This window comes from Rhinopithecus roxellana, chromosome 18 (genome assembly GCF_007565055.1).
Source record: "Rhinopithecus roxellana isolate Shanxi Qingling chromosome 18, ASM756505v1, whole genome shotgun sequence".
Classification (NCBI taxonomy): Eukaryota; Metazoa; Chordata; class Mammalia; order Primates; family Cercopithecidae; genus Rhinopithecus; species Rhinopithecus roxellana.
The window spans coordinates 70,114,292-70,135,947 of NC_044566.1; the positions used below are offsets into that span (position 1 = coordinate 70,114,292).

The 21,656-nt window shown below is 40.8% G+C and overlaps 1 long non-coding RNA gene across 1 annotated transcript in view; it reads right to left on the minus strand.

Moving 5' to 3' along the window:
- LOC115894590 overlaps positions 1 to 21,656 on the minus strand; it is a 51,575-nt gene that overhangs the window by 20,987 nt on the left and 8,932 nt on the right. Inside the window, exon 2 of the long non-coding RNA XR_004054719.1 lies at positions 19,825 to 19,985. This is a non-coding gene — a long non-coding RNA (uncharacterized LOC115894590). The remainder of the gene's footprint in view (positions 1 to 19,824; positions 19,986 to 21,656) is intronic.

Genomic DNA, 21,656 nt, shown 5'->3' on the forward strand with positions numbered 1-21,656 from the left:
CCAGGGTGTCCAGCTTGCATATGGCCTGTTGTGGGACCTCTCAGCCTCCATAAATCAAGTGGCCAATTCCTCTAGCAAATCTCCTCTCATGTATCTATTTAATACATATATATGTAGATATAGATATATTAGATATTTATATATTGGTTCTGTCTCTCTGGAGAACCCTAATACAGGAGCCAAGTGAAGTTGACATATTTACCACCCTGCCTTCTCTCAGCAGGGTTGCTGCGGGTTGGCTGCTCCAAAGGCAACACTTTCCAGCACCTCATTTAGAGCTAATGACCTAGAAAATTCTTTCACTACTCCCCTTCTATATCAGCAAAAATAACTAAAAGTAGTTTGCCTTTGTGTGTCAAGGAAAGCAACATATCTTAACTGTCTGCCTCAGGGCTAATTCAACTCCTGCTGTCATAATATAATCTGGAGGAACCTTGTTTGTCTTGCTGTTCTACAGAAAGTCACATGGGTTCATTACCTGGATGATATTATGCTAATTGGATCTAGTGAACAGAAAGGAGCTCAGATTCACTGGTAAAACACATCCTTGCCAACAAGCTGGGAAATAATTCCCTGGGAAGTCCAGGGTCCTGATATACTGATGAGGGTCCTGATATACTGATGAAGTTCCTGAGGGTCCAGTGGTTTGTTGGAATATCTCCTTCTAAAGGAAGATCGGCCAGGCACAGTGGTTCATGCCTGTATTTTGGGAGGCCGAGGTAGGAGGATCGCTTGAGCCCAGGAGTTTGAGACCAGCCTGGGCAACATAGCGAGACTCCATCTCTATGGAAAAAAAATAATAATCCAGGCACAGTGGCATGCACCTATAGTCCCAGCTACTCCTCAGGAGTCTGAGGTGAGAGGATTGCTTGAGCCTGGGGGTCAAGGCTGCAGTGAGCTGTGATTGTGCCACTGTACTCCAGCCTGGGTGACAGAGAGAGATCCCTGACTCAGAAAGAAAAAAAACAAACATTAAAAGGAAAAGGGAGAGATCATGCTTACCCTTTGCCCCACCGGTTATGTAGGAGGCACAATGCTTAGTGGATTTCTTTGGATTTTAAAGACAACATGAATCATACTTTGGTGTGTTCCTCTAACCTCATTACTGGATTATTCACCTGATAAGGCTGACAGTTTTGAGTGGGCACAGAGTGGAAAGGGGTTCTGACAAGTCCAGGCTGCAGCACAAGCAGTCTGACAGCAGACCCAGTGGAGTGGAAGAATCTGTGGCAGACAGAGCTGCTAGATGTTGAAACTGAGTCCCCAGTATGGCAACATTGACAGGTCAGGCCTTTAAGAGGCGATTGGGTCCTGAGGGCAGAGGCCTCATGGGTTAATCTATTCATGGATTAATGAATTAATGGGTTGATGGATTAAAGAGTTACTACCACAGGAGTGGGACTGGTGGCTTTTTAGAAGAGGAAGAGACACCTGAGCTAGCATGCTCAGTTCCTTTGCCATGTGATGCCCTGCACCACCTTGGAACTCTGAAGACAAAGTCCCACCAGCATGAGGGCTCTCATCGGAATGAAGGCTCTCACCAGATGTAGCCCCTTGAAGTTGGACTTCTCAGCCTCCATCACTGTAAGAAATAAATTTCTTTTCTTTATAAATTACACAGTTTCAGGTATTCTGTTACTAGCAACAGAAAATGATTTAAAACACATGTATCAATTTTGGCTTTTGTTGCCATTGCTTTTGGTGTTTCAGACATGAAGTCCTTGCCCATGCCTATGTCCTGAATGGTACTGCCTAGGTTTTCTTCTAGGGTTTTTATTGACAAATGGGATCTAATTAAACTAAAGGGCTTCTGCACAGCAAAAGAAACTACCAACAGAGTGAACAGGCAACCTACAGAATGGGAGAAAATTTTTGCAATCTATCCATCTGACAAAGGACTAATATCCACAATCTACAAAGAACTTCAACAAATTTACAAGAAAAAATCAACCCCATCAAAAAGTGGGCAAAGGATATGAACAGACACTACTCAAAAGAAGACATTTATGCAGCCAACAGACACATGAAAAAATGCTCATCATCACGATGATGGCCATCAGAGAAATGCAAATTAAAACCACAATGAGATACCATCTCATACCAGTTAGAATGGTGATCATTAAAAAGTCAGGAAACAACAGGTGCTGGAGAGGATGTGAAGAAATAGGAACACTTTTACACTGTTGGTGTAACTGTAAACTAGTTCAACCATTGTGGAAGACAGTGTGGCGATTCCTTAAGGATCTAGAACTAGAAATACCATTTGACCCAGCCATCCCATTACTGGGTATATACCCAAAGGATTATAAATCATGCTGCTATAAAGACTCATGCACATGTATGTTTACTGCAACACTATTCACAATAGCAAAGACTTGGAACCAACCCAAATGTCCATCAGTGACAGACTGGATTAAGAAAATGTGGCACAGGCCGGGCGCGGTGGCTCAAGCCTGTAATCCCAGCACTTTGGGAGGCCGAGGCGGGTGGATTACGAGGTCAGGAGATCGAGACCCTCCTGGCTAACACGGTGAAACCCCGTCTCTACTAAAAATACAAAAAACTAGCCGGGCGAGGTGGCGGGCGCCTGTAGTCCCAGCTACTCGGGAGGCTGAGGCAGGAGAATGGCGTGAACCTAGGAGGTGGAGCTTGCCGTGAGCCGAGATCGTGCCACTGCACTCCAGCCTGGGCGACACAGCGAAACTCCGTCTCAAAAAAAAAAAAAAAGAAAAGAAAATGTCGCACATATACATCTTGGAATACTATGCAGCCATACAAAAGGATGAGTTTATGTCCTTTGTAGGGACATGGATGAAGCTGGAAACCATCATTCTGAGCAAACTATCGCAAGAACAGAAAACCAAACACCGCATGTTCTCATTCATAGGTGGGAACTGAACAATGAGAACCCTTGGACACAGGGTGGGGAACATCACACATCGAGGCCCGTCGTGGGGTGGGGGGAGAGGGGAAGGATAGCATTAGGAGATACACCTAATGTAAATGACCAGTTAATGGGTGCAGCACACCAACATGGCACATGTATACATATGTAACAAACCTGCACGTTGTGCACATGTACCCTAGAACTTAAAGTATAATAAAAAAAACAAAACAAAAAAAAAAAAAACATGTATCCCAGGGAACTGGGCCGGGTGCAGTGACTCACACCTATAATTCCAGCACTTTGGGAGGCCAAGGAGGGCTGGTCAGGAGTTTAAGACTAGTCTGGTCAACATGGCAAAACCCCATCTCTACAAAAAATACAAAAATTAGCCTGGCATGGTAGCACATGCCTGTAATCCCAGCTACTTGGGAGGCTGAGAGAATTGCTTGAACCTGGGAGTCTGTGGTTGCAGCGAGCCAAGATTGTGCCACTCTACTCCAGCTTGGGCAACAGAATGAGACTTCATCTCAAAATATACAAATAAAATTTTTAAAAATACAAAATACAAAAATTAAGTGGGTGTGGTGGCACAGGCCTATAATCCCAGCTACTCAGAAGGCTGAGGCATGAGAATCGCTTGAACCTGGGAGGCAGATGTTGCAGTGAGCTGAGATCACACCACTGCACTCCAGCCTGAGTGACAGAGTGACACTCTGTCTCCAAAAAAAAAAAAGAGAGAGAGAGAGTTTCAAAAGAGGAGGAGAAAGAGAAACGGGCAGAGACAGTATTTGAAGAATTAATGGCCAAGACTTCTCAAATGTAATGAAAGACATGACTTCTCACACCCAAGAAGCTCAACAAACTTCAAGTATAGAGAACGAGACAGAGACACATTATAACCAAGCTGTCGAAAGCCAAAGAGAGAATTTTGGAAGCAGCAAGAGAGAGGCAACTCATTATTTACAAGAAATCCTAAATAAAATTAACAATCGATTCCTCATTAGAAACTACGAAAGCCACAGGTAGTGGATGACACATTTAAAGTACTGAAAGAAAAAATGTCAACCAAAAAAAATGTCTTTCTTTTGAGACAGGGGAGTATAGACTGGAGTGCTGTGGCATGATTTCAACTCACTGCAACCTCTGCTTCCAAGGCTCAAGTGACTCTCCAGCCTCAGCCTCCTGAGTAGCAGGGACTACAGGCACAAGCCACCAATACTGGGCTAATTTTTGTATTTTTTTGTAGAGTTGGGGTTTTGTCATGTTGCCCAGGTTGGTCTCGAACTCTTGAGCTCAAAACAATCCTCCTGTCTCAGCCTCCCAAAGTGCTGGGATTACAAGCCTGAGCCAGCAAGCGGCCAAAAAACTTTTATCTGGCAAAACTATATTCAGTAATGAAATAGAAATTAAGACACTCCCAGATTAACAAAAACTGCAGAAATTTGTCACTAGTAGACCAGCCCTACAGGAAATGCTAAAAGGAGTCCTTCAGGCTGGCGTGAAAGGACAACATACAGTAACTTGAAGCCAAATGAAGAAAGAACATCAGTAAAGGTATTATAACTACATAGGTAAACGTATTATAACTACAAAAGAACAGTATTACTATATTTTTGCTTTATAACTCCTTGTTTTTTATATGATTTAAAAGACAAGTGCATAAACAACAGTTATAAATATATGTTAATCAGCACATGATGCATGAAGACATAGTTCGTAGCAAGAGCAACATAAAGGAGGGATGGAGTTACGCAGGAGCAAAATTCTGTATGCTATTTAAACTAACCTGGTATAAATTCAAACTTGATTGTTATAAATTATAATGTTAACTGTAATTCTCAGGTAATCACTAAGAAAATAACTAAAAAATATAAAGTAAAGCCAGGTGGTAGTGCCTGTAGTCCCAGTTACTTGGGAGGCTGAGGCGGAAGGATCACTTGAGGCCAGGATTTGAGTAGTTAGCTTTGATCATATCCGTGAATAGCCATTTCACTCTGGGCTGGGCAAGAAAGTGAACCCCCACCTCTAAAACATAGAGGTAAAGCTACATGACCTTGGATTTGGCAATGGTTTCTTTTTTCTCTTTTTTTTTTTTTTTTTTTTTTGAGACGGAGTCTCGCTCTGTTGCCCGGGCTGGCGTGCAGTGGCCAGATCTCAGCACACTGCAAGCTCTGCCTCCCAGGTTCACGCCATTCTCCTGCCTCAGCCTCCCGAGTAGCTGGGACTACAGGCGCCCGCCACCTTGCCCGGCTAGTTTTTTGTATTTTTTTTAGTAGAGAGGGGGTTTCACCGGGTAAGCCAGGATGGTCTCGATCTCCTGACCTCGTGATCCGCCCGTCTCGGCCTCCCAAAGTGCTGGGATTACAGGCTTGAGCCACTGCGCCCGGCCTGGCAATGGTTTCTTTGCCATAAAAAGTTTGACATAGGCCGGGCGCGGTGGCTCAAGCCTGTAATCCCAGCACTTTGGGAGGCCGAGACGGGCGGATCACGAGGTCAGGAGATCGAGACCATCCTGGCTAACACGGTGAAACCCCGTCTCTACTAAAAATACAAAAAACTAGCCGGGCGAGGTGGCGGGCGCCTGTAGTCCCAGCTACTCGGAGGCTGAGGCAGGAGAATGGTGTAAACCCGGGAGGCTGGGCTTGCAGTGAGCTGAGATCCGGCCACTGCACTCCAGCCTGGGCGACAGAGCCAGACTCCGTCTCAAAAAAAAAAAAAAAAGTTTGACATAAAAACCACAAGCAACAAAAGAAAAAACAGATAAATTTGGCTAGGAGTGGTGGCTCATGCCTGTAATCCCAGCAATTTAGGAGGCCAGCTTACGGCGATCACTTGAGGTCAGGTGTTCTAGACCAGCCTGGCCAATACGATGAAACCCCATCTCTACTAAAAATACAAAAATTAGCCAGGTGTGGTGGTGCACACCTGTAATCCCAGCTACTCAGGAGGCTGAGGGAGAAGAATTGCTTGAACTTGGGAGGCGGAGATTGCAGTGAGCCAAGCTTGCACCCTGCATTCCAGCCTGGGTAATAGAGCGAAACTTCGTCTCAAAAAAGAAAAGAAAAGAAAAAGTAGATAAATTGAGCTTCATCAAAATAAAAACTTTTGTGCATCTAAAGACCCTATCAAAAAAGTGAAAACACAACCTATGGAATAGGACAAATTATTGGCAAATCATATATCTGATGAGTCTAGTATCTATAATACATGAAGAACCCTTACAATTCAACAAGAAAAAAGACATGCAAACCAAATACAAAATAGGCAAGGGAAACGAATAGACGTTTCTTCAAGTAAGATATTCTAATGGCCAATAAACACATAAAAATATGCTCATCATTAATCATAAGGGAGATGCAAATCAAAATCACAAGATACCACTTTATACCTATTAGGATGGTTATAATTTTCTGCTGTTGTTTTTTGTGTTTTTGTTTTTGAGGATGGTTTCAATTTTTTTAAACTTTTTTTTTTTTTTTTTTTTGAGACAGAGTCTCGCTCTATCACCCAGGCTGGAGTGCAGGCAGTGGTGTGATCTCGGCTCACTGAAACCTTCACCTCCCAGGTTCTAGCGATTCTCCTGCCTCAGTCTCCCAAGTAGTTGGACTACAGGCGTGTGCCACCATGCCCAGCTAACTGTTTGAATTTTTAGTAGAGACAGGGTGTTAGCCAGGATGATTTTGATCTTCTGACCTCATGATCCGCCTGCCTCAGCCTCCCAAAGTGCTGGGATTATAGGTATGAGCCACTGTGCCCGGTCAAAAACATTTTTTTTTTTTGAGACAGGTCGTGCTCTGTTGCCCAGGCCGGAGTGCAGTGCCATGATCACAACTCACTGCAGCCTTAACCTCCTGGGCTCAAGAGGGTGATCCTGCCACCTCAGACACACACGTATCTGGAACTACAAGTATGCACTACTATGCCTGGATATTTTGGATTTTTTGTAGAGATAGGGTTTCTCCATGTTGCCCAGGATGGTCTTGAACTCCTAGGCTCAAGTGATCCACCTGCCTCAGCCTCCCACAGCGCTGGGATTACAGGCATGAGCCATCATGACCAGCCTAAAACATTTTTTAAACCAGAAAATAAGTGTTGGCAAGGATGTAGAAAACTGCAACTCTTGTACATTGCTGATGAGAACGTAAAATGGTGCAGCTGCTATGGAAAACAGTTTGATGGTTCCTCAAAAAGTTAAAGAATTACACACAAGAGTTAGCAATTCCACTCCTAGGTGTTTACCCAACAGAACTGAAAATAGGAACTCAAACTCAAAAAATACTGAATATGACATATTGAATATGACAGCATTCTTAGCAGTATTATTCACAGTAGCCAAAAGGTAGAAATAACCCAAATGCCCATTAACTGATAAGTGGATAAACAAAAGTAGTATGTCCATATAATGGAAGATTATTCAGTCATAAAAAGAATTAAAATTTGTCTGGGTGCAGTGGCTCACGCCTGTAATCCCAGCACTTTGGGAGACTGAGGCAGGTAGATCACTTGAGCCCAGAAGTTCGAGACCAGCCTATGGTGAAACCCCGTCTCTACAAAAATATACAAAAATTAGCCAGGCGTGGTGGTACACGCCTGCTGCCCCAGCTACTCGGGAAGCTGATGTGGAAGGATTGCTTGAACCTGGGAGGCAGAGGCTGCAGTGAGTCAGAAACTGCAGTGAGCTGAGATTGCACCACTGCACTCCAGCGTGGGTGACACAGTCAGATTCTGTCTCCAAAAAAAAAAGAAAAAGAAAGAAAGAAAAGAAAAGAATTAAAACTTGAAAATACCTAGATACCTAGGAATGCAGCTAACCAGGGAGGTGAAAGGTCTCTACAATGAGAATTACAAAACACTGCTCAACGAAATCAGAGATGACACAAACAACTGGAAAAATATTCCATGCTTATGGATAGGATAGCATTAAAATGGCTATACTGCCCAAAGCAACTTACAGATTCAATGCTATTCCTATCAAACTACTAATGACATTCTTCACAGAAATAGAAAAAACAACTATTTTAAAATTCATATGGAACCAAAAAAGAGCCCAAGTAGCCAAGACAATCTTAAACAAAAAGAACAAAGTCAGAGGCATCACACTACCCAACTTCAGACTATACTACAGGGCTACAGTAACGAAAACAGCATGGTACTAGTACAAAAACAGACACATAGACTGATGGAACAGAACAGAGCCCAGAAATAATGCCATACACCTACAACCATTGATCTATGACAAAGCTTACAAAACAAACAAGGGTGAACAGACCTTCATTCAATAAATGGTGCTGGGATAACTGCCTAGCCATACACAGAGGATTGAAACTGGACCCCCACCTTACACCACATAAAAAAATCAACTCAAGAGGAATTAAAGTCTTAAATGTAAAACCTAAAACTATAAAAACCCGGAAGATAATTTAGGAAGTACCATTCTGGACAGAGGACTTGGCAAAGATTTCACAAAAAAATGCCAAAAGCAATTGCAACAAAAACAAAAATTGACAAACGGGATCTATTAATAATTAAACTAGGCCAGGTGCAGTGGCTCATGCCTGTAATCCCAGCACTTTGGGAGGCCGAGGTGGGTGGATCACCTGAGGTCAGGAATTCTAGAACAGCCTGGCCAACACGGTGAAACCCCATCTCTACTAAAAATAAAAATAAAAAAATTAGCTGGGCGTGGCGGGCGCTTGTAATCCCATCTACTTGGGAGGCTGAGGCAGGAGAATCGCTTGAACTCGGGAGGCGGAGGTTTCAATGAGCTGAGATCACGCCATTGCACTCCAGCCTGGGCAGTAAGAGCAAAACTCTGTCTCAAAAATAAACAAACAAACTAAAGAGCTTCTGCACAACAAAAGGAACTATCAACAGAGTAGACAGACAACCTACAGAATGGAAAAAAATATTTGCAAACTATGGATCCAACAAAGGTCTAGTACACAAAATCTATAAGGGACTTAAACAAATATACAAGCAAAAAAACAACCAACCCCACTAAAAAGTGGGCAAAGGACATGAACAGACACTTTTTAAAGGAAGACATAAATGTGGCCAACAAATACATAAAGAAATGTTCCATGTCACTAATCATTAGAGAAATGCAAATCAAAACCACAATGAGATACCATCTCACACCAGTCAGAATGGCTATTATTAAAAAGCAAAAAAAGCCAGACACGGTGCTCATGCCTGTAATCCCAGCACTTTGGGAGGTCAAGGTGGGTGGACTGCATGAGGTCAGGAGTTCGAGAACAGCCTGACCAACATGGTGAAACACTGTCTCTGCTAAAAATACAAAAATTAGCCAGGCGAAGTGACACACGCCTGTAACATCAGCTGCTCAGGAGGCTGAGGCATGAGAATCGCTTGAACTCAGGAGGCAGAGTTTGCAGTGAGCTGGGATCATACTACTGCACTCCAGCCTGGCCAACAGAGGCAGACTGTCTCAAAAAAAAAAAAAAGGGCGGGGGGAAGGTCTACAAATAAACGATGCTGGCAAGGTTGCAGATGAAAGGGAATACTTATACATTGCTGGTGGGAGTGTAAATTAGTAAATTAGTTCAGCCATTGTGGAAAGCAGTGTGGAGATTGCTTGAAAAATGTAAAACAGAATTACCATTTGACACAGCGATCCCATTGTTGGATATATACCCAAAGGAATATACATTGTTCTCCCATAAAGATACATGCACGTGCATTTCACTGCAGCACTATTCACAATAGCAAAGACATGGAATCAGCCTACATGCCCATCAATGATAGACTGGATTTTTAAAATGTAGTACATATACAACATAGAATACTATGCAGCCATAAAAAAGAATGAGATCATGTCCTTTGCAGCAACATGGATAGAGCTGGAGGTCATTATCCTAAGCTAAGTAGGTGATCTACTCTATGGTTCCACTTATTTAACATTCTCACTATACAAATTAGAGATGAAAGACAGATTAGTGGTTGCCAGGTACGGTGAAAGAAAGGGGTGGTATAACTGAAAAGGGTAACACAAGGGAGCTGTTGGGTGATGGAATAGTTCCGTCATGAAGTAGTGGCATGTACTCGGGCAGGAACCTCCGCGTGTGACACAATGGCATGGAACTATCCACATATGTTGTACCAAAGTCAGTTTTCTGGTTTCCATATTGCGCTATGGCTAGGTAAAAAGTAACCACAGGGAGGAAACTGGTTGAAGGGCACACAAAACCTTTGTTCTGTTTTTGCAGCTTCCTGTAAATCTATAATTATCTCAAAATAAAAAGTCAACAGAAAGTTTTAAAAATTTTAAAAGGAAGATTGCTAAGTTTCACAGAGGAAAGCCCCAAACCTTGAAAGGCTGGAGCATTTCTCCAGATGCACCCTAGGAGGGTGGATGCACCCATGAAGGAAGAGCACGCAGAAGAAGGTTGCAGGCAGGACTCAGCTCCCACCAGAAATTTACACTGGCTCTACCTTCCTTCTAGAATTAATAGCTACTTCGGCTGTTGAGTACAGAAAAATGCCACCTATTTCATTTAATTGTAGATGCTAAAGGAACCTTGGTGAGCCAAATCCACAAAGTTCCCCTAAAAAGGCTGGAGCATAGTGGAGAAATGCAGATTTGCCCACAGCCATCTACTTAGCTGATGACAGTCTCTAGATCTATAAGCCAAAGTCCTTTCCCCCACACCTTGTGACCCCTGGTAACAAAATCCTGAAATTCTGCCAACAGAGGCTAAAGACAAATTCTCTGGTCATTACCATAAAATGCCACCCATTCAAAATTCTAGAATAGGACTTTTTTTATTAAATATGGATGAGAGGTACTGCTGAAAAATTTGTAGTTCCTCTTCCATGCTTTTCATAAAAATGAATTAAAATATTTGAGGGAAAATAAAACACGGCAATGCCAAAATCCACTACCCTACTATCATAACACTCCACTTCCAAGGTCCCAGTGGGCATCTTGTTACCTCACTGTTATGTTCTGCTGTCACTCAGAGCACAGCCCTCCCAGGACAAGAGCCAGTGTTTACCTGTTTTAAACAGATTTATTGAGACATAATTTACATGCCATAAAATTAACCCATTTCAATGGTTTTTGTTATGTTCACAAAGTTGTATATCCATCACAACAATCTAATTTTAGACCATTTCCATCATCCCCACTATAAACTTTGTGTCCAGTAGCTGTCAGTCCTTATTCCCACCTCATCTCACATTTAGGCAACCATAGTTTACTTCCTGTCTTTATATGGTTAACTATTCTAGATATTTCATATAATTATATAGTACTTTTTTTTGTGTCTGGCTTCCTTCACTGAGCGTGTGTTTGAGGTTCATTCATGTTGTAGCACGTCTCAGTGTTTCACTTCTTTCTACTGTTAAATAGTATTCTGTTGTACAGATGTGTCACGTTTTGTTTGTCCATGCACCAACTGATGGACATGTGAGTTGTTTCCACTTTTTTACTTTTGTGAATATTGCTGCTCTGCACATTCACATAAAAATCTTTGTGTGAACATGTTTTCATTTATATTTGATAGACAGTTATAAGTAGAACAGCTGGGTCACATGGTAACTCTATGTTTAACCTTCTGAGAAACTCCCAAACTATTTTCCAAACTGTCTGCACCATTTTACAGTCTCACCAGCAACATGAGGGTTCTGGTTTCTCCACATCCTTGCTGACACTTGTTATTATGTCTTTTTTGTTACAGCCACTACAGTGAGTGTACAGTGGTATCCCACTGTGGTGATTTGTATATCCTTGGCAACTAAGAACATTAGGCATCTTTTCATGTGCTTATTGGCCACTTGCATATCTTTTTTTTAGAAATATCTACTCAAGTCCTCTGCCCATTAGAACAATTAAGTTGTTAAGAGTTCTTTATATATTCTGGATATAAGTCTCTTATTAGATATATGACTTATAAATATTTCTCTCATTCTGTGGGCTTTCATTTTCTTGTGGTTATTGAAATTCAAAAGTCCAATTTATTATTTTTTTTACCAATGTGCTTTTGGTATCATTTATAAGAAATCATTGCCTAACTTAATATCACAGATTTACATGCCACGTCTTATTCTAACATTTACAGTTGTTATCTCTTAAATTTAGGTGTGTGATCCATTTTGAGTTGATTTTTGTGTACGGTATGAGGCTGAAGGCCAATTTCACATTTTTTTTTGCATATGGATGTCTAACTGTCCCAGCACCATTTTTGAAAAGACTCTCTCCCATTGAATTTTGACATCTTTGTCAAAAATCAATTGACTGTAAACTAAGGCTTTATTTATGGGTTCTCAATTTTATTTCACTGGTCTATACTTTATCCTTATGCCAATACTACACTGTATTGATTACTATAGGTTTGCGTTGCATTTGAAAGTGAGGGTGTCTCTAAGTCCTCAAACTATATTCAAATTTTCAAGATTATTTTGGCTATTCTGTGTTCTTTTCATTTCCTAAGAATTTTAGTTTATCAATTTATGCCCGGCCAGGTGTGGTGGCTCCATCTGTATTCCCAGCACTTTGGGAAGCTGAGGCAAGTGGCTCGCTTGAGCTTGGGAGTTCAATACCACCCTGTCCAACATAGCAAAACCCCATCTCTACAAAAAATACAAAAATGAGCCAGGTGTGGTGGCACATGCCTATAGCCCCAGCTACTTGTGAGGACTGAGGTGGGAGGATCACTTAAGCCTTGGAGGCAGAGATGGCAGTGAGCCAAGACTGGGGCACTGCACTCCAGCCTGGGTAACAAAGCAAGGCACTGTCTCATAAAAAAAAATTATGTCCTCCAAAGTCAGCAGAGATTTTGATAGGATTTGCATTAAATATGCAAACCAATTTGGGAGATTTTTTGCCATCTTAACAATATTAAGTCTTTCGCTCTACAAATATATGATGTTCTTTCATTTATTTAGGTCTTCTTTAATTTATTTCAGCAATGTTTCATAATTTTAAGTGTAGAAGCATTGCACTTTTGCTGAATTTGTCCCTAAGTATTGCATACCTTTTTGATGCTACTGTGAATGGAATGTTTTTCTTAATGTTAGGATTTTTTAATTTTTTTTTTTTTTTTTTTTTTTTTTTTTTTGAGATGGAATCTTGCTCTGCCGCCCAGGCTGGAGTGCAGTAGTGTGAGCTCGGTTCACTGCAACCTCTGCCTCCCGGGTTAAGCAATTCTCCTGCCTCAGCCTTCCGAGCAGCTGGGATTACAGGTGCATGCCACCACGCCCAGCTAACATTTTTTTTTGTATTTTTAGTAGAGATGGGGTTTCACCAAGTTGGCCAGGCTGGACTTGAATTCCTGACCTCACAATCTGCCTGCTTTGACCTTCTAAAGTGCTGAGATTACAGGCATGAGCAACTGTGCCTGACCAAGTTTCTAAGTTTCAATGCTGATATACAGAAATACATTTGATTTTAGTATATTGATTCTGTATCCTGTGACTTGGATGAACTTATTAGTTCTTGTAGTTTTACAGTAAACTGTGCATAATTGTCTTTCTTTCTTTTTTTGCTGAGATGGAGTCTCACTCTGTCGCCCAGGCTGGAGTGCAGTGGCGTGATCTCAACTCACTGCAAGCTCTTCCTCCTGGGTTCACACCATTCTCCTGCCTCAGCCTCCCAAGTAGCTGGTATTACAGGCATCAACCACCACGCCTGGCTAATTTTTTTTTTTTTTTTTTTTTGTATTTTTACTAGAGACTGGGTTTCACCATGTTAGCCAGGATGGTCTCAATCTCCTGACCTCATGATCCGCCCACCTCGGCCTCCCAAAGCACTGGGATTACAGTTATGAGCCACCGCACCCAGCCAAACTGTGCATAATTTTCTACATACAAAGTCATGTCATCTGGAAATGAAGAGTTTTGTAACTGCCTCCACCCAATGGGTTATTCCTGGCCGCTGCACTATAAAGACCACAGCAGTGCAGTAAAGAAAGAGTTTAATTGACACGAGGCCGAGTCATACCTTGTAGGAGAAAGAGTTATTACTCGGCCGGGCGCGGTGGCTCAAGCCTGTAATCCCAGCACGTTAGGAGGCCGAGACGGGCGGATCACAAGGTCAGGAGATCGAGACCATCCTGGCGAACACAGTGAAACCCCGTCTCTACTAAAAATACAAAAAACTAGCCGGGCGAGGTGGCGGGCGCCTGTAGTCCCAGCTATTTGGGAGGCTGAGGCAGGAGAATGGCGGGAACCCGGGAGGCGGAGCTTGCAGTGAGCTGAGATCCGGCCACTGCACTCCAGCCTGGGCGACAGAGCAAGACTCCGCCTCAAAAAAAAAAAAAAAAAAAGAGTTATTACTCAATTCAATCTCCCCCAAAATTTGGAGATTGGGGTTTTTAAGGATAATTTGGTGGGTAGGGGGTTAGAAAGTAGAAAGTGCTGATTGGGTCGAAGATGAAATCCAGGGAGTCAGAGCTATCTTCTTGTGCTGTGGGGACCACAAGACCAGGCAAGCTAGTTTACCCATCTGGGTGATGCACTGGAATGCAGGGTCTGCAAAATCTCAAGTACTGATCTCAGGTTTTACAACAGTGACTGCTAAATCATAATTTCTAACTTGTGGCTAATTCGTTAGTCCTGCAAAGGCAGTCTAGTCTCCAGATAAGAAGGGGGTTTGCTTTGGGAAAGGGCTGTTATTGTTTGTTTCAAAGTTAAACTATAAACTAAGTTCCTCCTAAAGTTAGTTTGGCCTACATCCAGGAATGAGCAAGGACAGCTCTTGCAGGTTAGAAGCAAGATCGAGTCAGTTAGGTCAGATCTCTTTCACTATAATAATTTTCTCAGTTACAATTGTTGCAAAGGTGGTTTCGATTTTACTTCCTACTTTTCTAGATGCCTTTTTCTTGCCTAAACAACCTGGATAGAACCTCCAGGATAATGTTGAACAGATGTGGTAAGAGTAAATCTCTTATTTCCGATTTTAAGAGACAATCATTTAGTCTTTCACTATTAAGTATGATGTTAGGTATAAAATTTTTGTAGATGTTCTTTATCATGTTGAAGAAATTCTTTTCTATTCCTAGTGTGTTGAGGTTTTAAAAAAATCAATAGGTACTGAATTTTTTTCAAAAGCTTTTTTGCATCTATTCTAATGAGCATGTTTTTTGTCTTTCATTAATAAAGTGTATTACAGTAATTGATTTTCAGATATTAAACCACCCTTGCATTCTCAGGATAAGTCTTATCTAGTCAAACTGTATAATCCTTTTTATACGTTGCTGGATTTGGTTTGCTAGTATTTTCTTAACGGTTTCTTGGCATCTTAATGTATGGGGAATATTGGTCTGTAGTTTTTTTATAATGTCTTTGTCTAGTTTTGGCATCAGGTAACACTGCCTCAGAGAATCAAGTGGGAAGCTTTCTTTCCTCCTCTATATTCTGGAAGAGTTTGTGAAAGATTTGTAAGCAATTTTTGTTAAATGTTAGGTAGAATACTCCAGTGAAATTTTCTGGGTATAGGCTTTTCTTTTGGGGAAGATTTTAAATTGTTGATTCAATCCCTTGTTTTAGATTCACTTAGATTTCTATTTCTACCTTTTGAGACAGGGTCACTCTGTTGCTCAGACTGGAGTGCAGTGGTGTGATCACTGAAGGCTCGACCTCCTGGGCTCAAGCAATCCTCCCACCTCAGCCTTCCAAGTAGCTGGGACGACTAGCTAACCATCACACCTGGCTAATTTTTGTACTTTTTTCTGTAGAGACAGGTTTTCACCGTGTTGCCCAGGCTGGTCTTGAACTCCTGAGCTCAAGTGATCCGCTTGCCTCAGCCTCCCCAAATGCTGAGATTACAAATGTAAACCACTGTGTCCAGCCTCTATTTCTTCTTGTGTCAGTTTCATTTCATGTCTTTCTTGGAATTTGCTCATTTCACATAAGTTGACTAATTTGTTGGCACGCAGTTATTCATAGTATTCCTTTATAATATTTGTAACTTCTGTAAGATTGATAGTGATGTTCACGCTTTCATTCCTGATTTTAATAATTTGAGTCTTCACTGTTTTTTCTTGGTCAGTGTCATTAAGGTTTGTCAATTTCTTGATCTTTTCAAAAAACTAATTTTTGGGTTTATTGATTTCTTCTATTTTATTTCCTTTCTATTCATTATTTCCTTCTTTATGATTGCTTTGGGTTTGTTCTTCTTTTTCTACTTTCCAAAAGTACAAAGCCAAGTTACTGATTGGAGATTTTCTTTTCTAATATAGGAGCTTTCAGCTATTCCCCATACATTGCTTCCACTGTATCCCTGAAATTTCGATACATTTTTTCTTTTCTTTCTTTTTTGAGACAGAGTCTCACTCTGTTGCCCAGGCTGGAGTGCAGTGGCATGACCATGGCTCCCTGCAATCTTGCCCTTAAGGCTCAAGTGAACCGCCCACCTCAGCCTCCCCAAGTAGCTAGGACAATGGGCATGTGCTACCACACTTGACTAATTTTTTTTTTTTTTTAGATAGGGTCTCACTATGTTGCTAGGTTGGCCTTGAACTCTTGGGCTCAAGTGGTCCTCCTGCCTCAGCTTCCCAAAGTGGTGGGATTACAGGTGTGAGCCACCACATCAGGCTCTTGTATTTAATTTTCATTCATCTCAAATAATTTTCTAATTTCTATTATTTCTTCTTTTTAAATCCATTGGTAACACAGTGTGTCATTTAATTCTCACATAATTGTATTTTCCAAAATATTTCTTATGTTTGTATTGCGGCCTGAGAAAATGCTTTGCATGGTTTTAATCCTTTTGAATTTTTTGAGACTTGTTTTATGGCCAAGTATATGGTCTATCCTGGAGAATGTACCATATGCACTTAAGATGTCTAGTCTGCTATTGTTGTTAAAATGTTCTATAGGTGTTACTTGGGCCAGTTATTTGATAATATTGTTCAAGTGTTCTACATTCATGCTAATTTTTTGTCTGTGTTTTATCTATTACAGAGAGTGGAGTGGCCCGCACAGTAGCTCACGCCTATAATCCTAGCACTTTGCGAGGCCGAGGCAGACGGATCACCTGAGGTCAGGAGTTCGAGATCAGCCTAGCCAACATGGTGAAACCCCTTCTCTATTCAAAATACAAAAATTATCCGAGAATGGTGGCACCCATCTGTAATCCCAGCTACTCTGGAGACTGAGGCAGTAGACTTGCTTGAACCTGGGAGGCAGAAGTTGCAGCAAGCTGAGATCGTGCCACTGAGCTCCAAACTGGGTGACAGAGTCAGATCTGACTCAAAAAAAAAAAAAAAAAAAAAGAGAGCGGAGTATTGAAGTTTTCATTTATTATTGTTGAATTTTCTGTTTCTCCCTTCAACTACCTTCTCTTCATTCTTAACAGCTACTCCAGAGTGATCTTTTACAAAAATAAGGATTGCATCTATCCTCTTCAAAACCCTCTACTGCCTTCGTATCGCATTCAGAATAAAAACCAAAGTACCTGCAATACCTAAACGTCTCACAAAATGTGCTTACCTCTCCCTGCATTCCACACTACCCTCCCGCTCCTGTTACCCAGCCATTAACCTCTCTGCCCCCTTGCTTAAATGTATTGAACACTTTGTCCACAGGATCTTCGTGTTTCTTCTCTGTTTGTAATGCTCTTCTCTCGGATGCCTGCATGGCTCCCTTCCTCACTTTCTTCAGATCTTTGTTCAAATGTCCTTCTCAGTGAGGTCTTCTCTGCTCACTCTATGTTAAATTGTAATGTCTGCTCATTTCCCCTTTCTTCATTTTTTTGTCCATAACACTTTTCTCCATTTGTCATAATGTATATATTGTAATCATGTAAATAATTTATTGTCTTTTCTCACTAGAATGTAAACTTCAAGTGCATAGGGATGCCTGTTTTATTCTCATGTATCTTCAACACACTGCCTGTCACATAGGTGACCAATAAATGTATGCTTCATGAACAAATGAATGCCCTGAGCACTGTTTGAGGAAACCAGTCAGCTGAGAAGTAGACTAAGTCAGATTCATTGGTTAATCTCAAATGAACCCTAAACACTAATTCCTTCTGTAAGACTCTGCAACTGTGAACAATCATTTTCTTAAAATTCTGTCACTGCTATTAAAATTAACTGTAGTGACACTGATTTGGTTGAGCCAGCTCATTGCTCCCTTCCATTTTCATCTTTTCCCTCTCTCTTTCCAAATATTTATTGAGCATTTGCTATATGCTAAGCACTGGATACAAAGTGGTAAACCTCTAGTGACAAAGCCCATGCACTTATGAACTTTGCAGTATAACTATCTGAAATTCACCATGCCAAAGTTAATCAGACCACTGCCCCTAGTCGTTCCTTGTGCAGTTTACTTTCCACTTTCAATAATCTTCTCCTAGATAGACCAAAATTAAATAGAATTCTAGCAAACAATTTACATTGAACCTTGCCAAATTCATGCACATAAGTCAGCTTTCAAACACAGTCAGCCCTCCATATCCACGGGTTCCACACCTGTGGGTTCAAACAAACGCTTATGGAAAATATTTGGAAAAAAACTTAGGCCTGGCATGGTGGCTCAGGCCTGGTGCAGTGGCTCACACTTGTAATCCCAGTACTTTGGGAGGCCAAGGGGGTGGATCACCTGAGGTCAGGAGTTTGAGACCAGCCTGGGCAACACGGTGAAACTCCGTCTCTATTAAAAACACAAAAATTAGCCAGGCACGGTGGTACATGCCTGTAATCCCAGCTACTTGGGAGGCTGAGGCAGGAGAATCACTTGAGCCTGGGAGGCAGATGTTGCAGTGAGCTGAGACTGCGTTGCACCACTGCATTCCAGCCTGGGCAACAGAGCAAGACTCCACTTCAAAAAAAAAAAAAAGAAAAATGTAAGATGGCAATATAATAAAAAAAATAGAAATAATATGGCACAATTATTTATATAACATTACATTGTATTAGGTATCACATCAATAAATAATGTAGAGATGATTTAAACTGTTAGGAGGATGTGTGTAGGTTATATGCAAATACTATGCCATTCTGTATCAGGGACTTGAGCATTCATGAATTTTGGTGTCTGAGTAGTTCTGGAAGCAATTCCCCCAGATATAGAGAGAGGACTGTACTACAGAAGCGAAAATTTAAGCATCACAGGTATTTTAAAAATAGTCTGAAGAAAATAATTGGTAGTAAAATTGCATCTATAGATTTTGAAGTCTAAGTACAAATTAATAGTATTAAACTAGTGTCCGATAAATGTTCTTGACATTACATTTTACACTTCCGTTACAAATCCCAGCACTAAAACTTTTAAAGGCATTTCATATCAACTATTGTGCAGAAATATTTTTATGGCATTGTGGTTCATTATAGTGGTTAAAAGTTATTGTCAGTTTTCAAAAAATAAGATCTATTTCAAATATTCCTAGCATATATGAAACTTTAGCCAGAGTAATTTTTCTAATTCCTAAAAGGGTTTTTGTCTTTTGTCAGCAAGTACTGTTGTCAAAATATTTCAACCACAGATTCTTCTTATTCCATCAGAGGACAGCCAAGTATCTGAATGATACCTCAGCGGTCCAGAAAGGACACTATAGCAGTCAGCAGAAATACTTTAATCTACTCATCAGACACAAGTCGAATTGCTCCCCTATTCATTTGGCAACCAGAAAGACTGTTTTGAGAAAAAATTTTGTGGGTTTCCTTTTAAATAAGCATAACCAAGTGCTAGTTCCCTACCTGACTTTCCCGTAAAATTTTACGGGTTGATTTGTAAGCAGTTTCACTGGAAATCTAAGGACATGACAGAATATCAGTGAAGCAAAATCAGCATAATCACAGGACAAATTAAAGTAAAAATCCAAGACTCAGTTCGAGGCAATTCAGCAAAGTTGTACTATGACCTGCCCAGAAGCAAAGCAAAATGAAAATAATCCCATGAGTCGGGTTCCTGGAAAACTTAGCAGAAGCAAGATCACCATGAGAATGTGCATATTTTGGTCTGGGACTCACCCAAATAGTATAATAATCAAAGTTTGCTTGAAAAGGAGATTACTTCAGGAACTTCCAGTGACAACCCTGGTTTTCTTCTGGGAGAGTCAAAGCAGAACCAGCAGCAGAAACAGTGGAATGGGGCAGTGCACGTAAGCTTTTTGGTCTTGGGAAATCTTTACCTGTCAAAAAATTACTGAGGATCAGTAACAACTTTTGCTTGTGTGATTTTATCTATCAATATTTACCATATATCAGAAGTTAAAATGAAAAATTTTTACACTCATTAATTTATATAAAAATAATTTAAGACACCCTACATGTTAACATAACATTTTATAATAATATTTTCCAGAAAAAGCATGTAAGAAGTGCGGCCTTGTTTTTAATGTTCAGTGTTTTCAATGTCTTTACTTAATGTCTAGCTTAATCAAAGATAATGAGATATTCACATCTGCTTTTGCACCGAATCTATCGCCACATGCTGTTTGGCTGAAGTACAGGAATATGAAGAAAATGCAGCCTCACACAGATGTTATAAAAAGGAGAAGAATTTGAATAACCTTTCCAGATAACTATTTGATCCTATTCCAGTGCTCAAGTGTCAGATTTTTTTTTTTTTTTTTTTTTTTTTTTAAGATGATGTTTTGCTCTTGTTGCCCAGGCTGAAGTGTAGCGGTGTCATCTCAGCTCACTGCAACCTCCACCTCCCAGGTTCAAGCAATTCTCCTGCCTCAGCCTCCCGAGTAGCTGGGATTACAGGCATGTGCCACCACACCTGGCTAATTTTGTATTTTTAGTAGAGACGGGGTTTCTCCATGTTGGTCAGGCTGGTCTTGAACTCCCGACCTCAGGTGATCCGCCCACCTTGGCCTCCCAAAGTGCTGGGATTACAGGCATGAGCCACCATGCCCAGCCTTTGATTAGTTGTAATGTGAAATCTGAAACCCTAGCAATGAAGTTTTCCTACTCTGTTACATTAAAACCTATTGATCTATCTTACACTTCAAATGGATGTTTTCTCATTTATTATTTTGTAACATTATATATTGGTCATTTGGAAAATACAGTTCACTCAGTTATGCAGATCTTCCAAATACACATTTTTTATACAATGTAAAAGAAAACATATTTGTTAATATCATCACTGATCTCATCAGAAAAGTATCTAAGTTTTGGGGAGCCCTAAAGCTCACAGTTGTGGATACAAGTTTTCCAAAATACCAATTTTCACTTAAAAGCTCAAATTATCATTGGCAACAAACATTATGAGTTATTTGCATTGAAGTGGCAATCTGGTTAAGTTCATTTTTCAAAAATGTCTGCCAAATATCCAAGTCTGAAGCACCACAGTTTGTCAATCTATCATATAAAAAGCGTTCAATGGAATAAAGTGGTGGTTAAGTTCAGCTGTCAAGTCAAACAACCACCAAATACTTTTCCTCCAGCCAACCATCATACTGATTAGAAAGCACAATGTTACAGTGCTGTATGCATACTTTTTGCTTTGTCACATAAAATACATTAACAAGATATGGATGCTGGGCTCTATGACTCTTGCCTGCAGTTCCAGCTACTAGAGAGGCTGAGACGGGAGGGTCACATGAGCCCAAGAGTTTGAGGTCAGCCTGGTCAGCATAGCGAGACCCTGGCTCTAAAAAGGAAAAAAAAAAAAAAAAAATTGACTCAAGGGTAAAAAATTAAAAGCAAATCCTGCCTTAGCATTATTATGAAAACAGTGTTGACTCACAGATCCCTTGCAAGTCTGAGACACTCAGGACTGCACAGACCAGACTTCTGAGTATGGCTGGGCTAGGAGGAGAGAAATGGCCAGGGACAGCAAGATACACTTT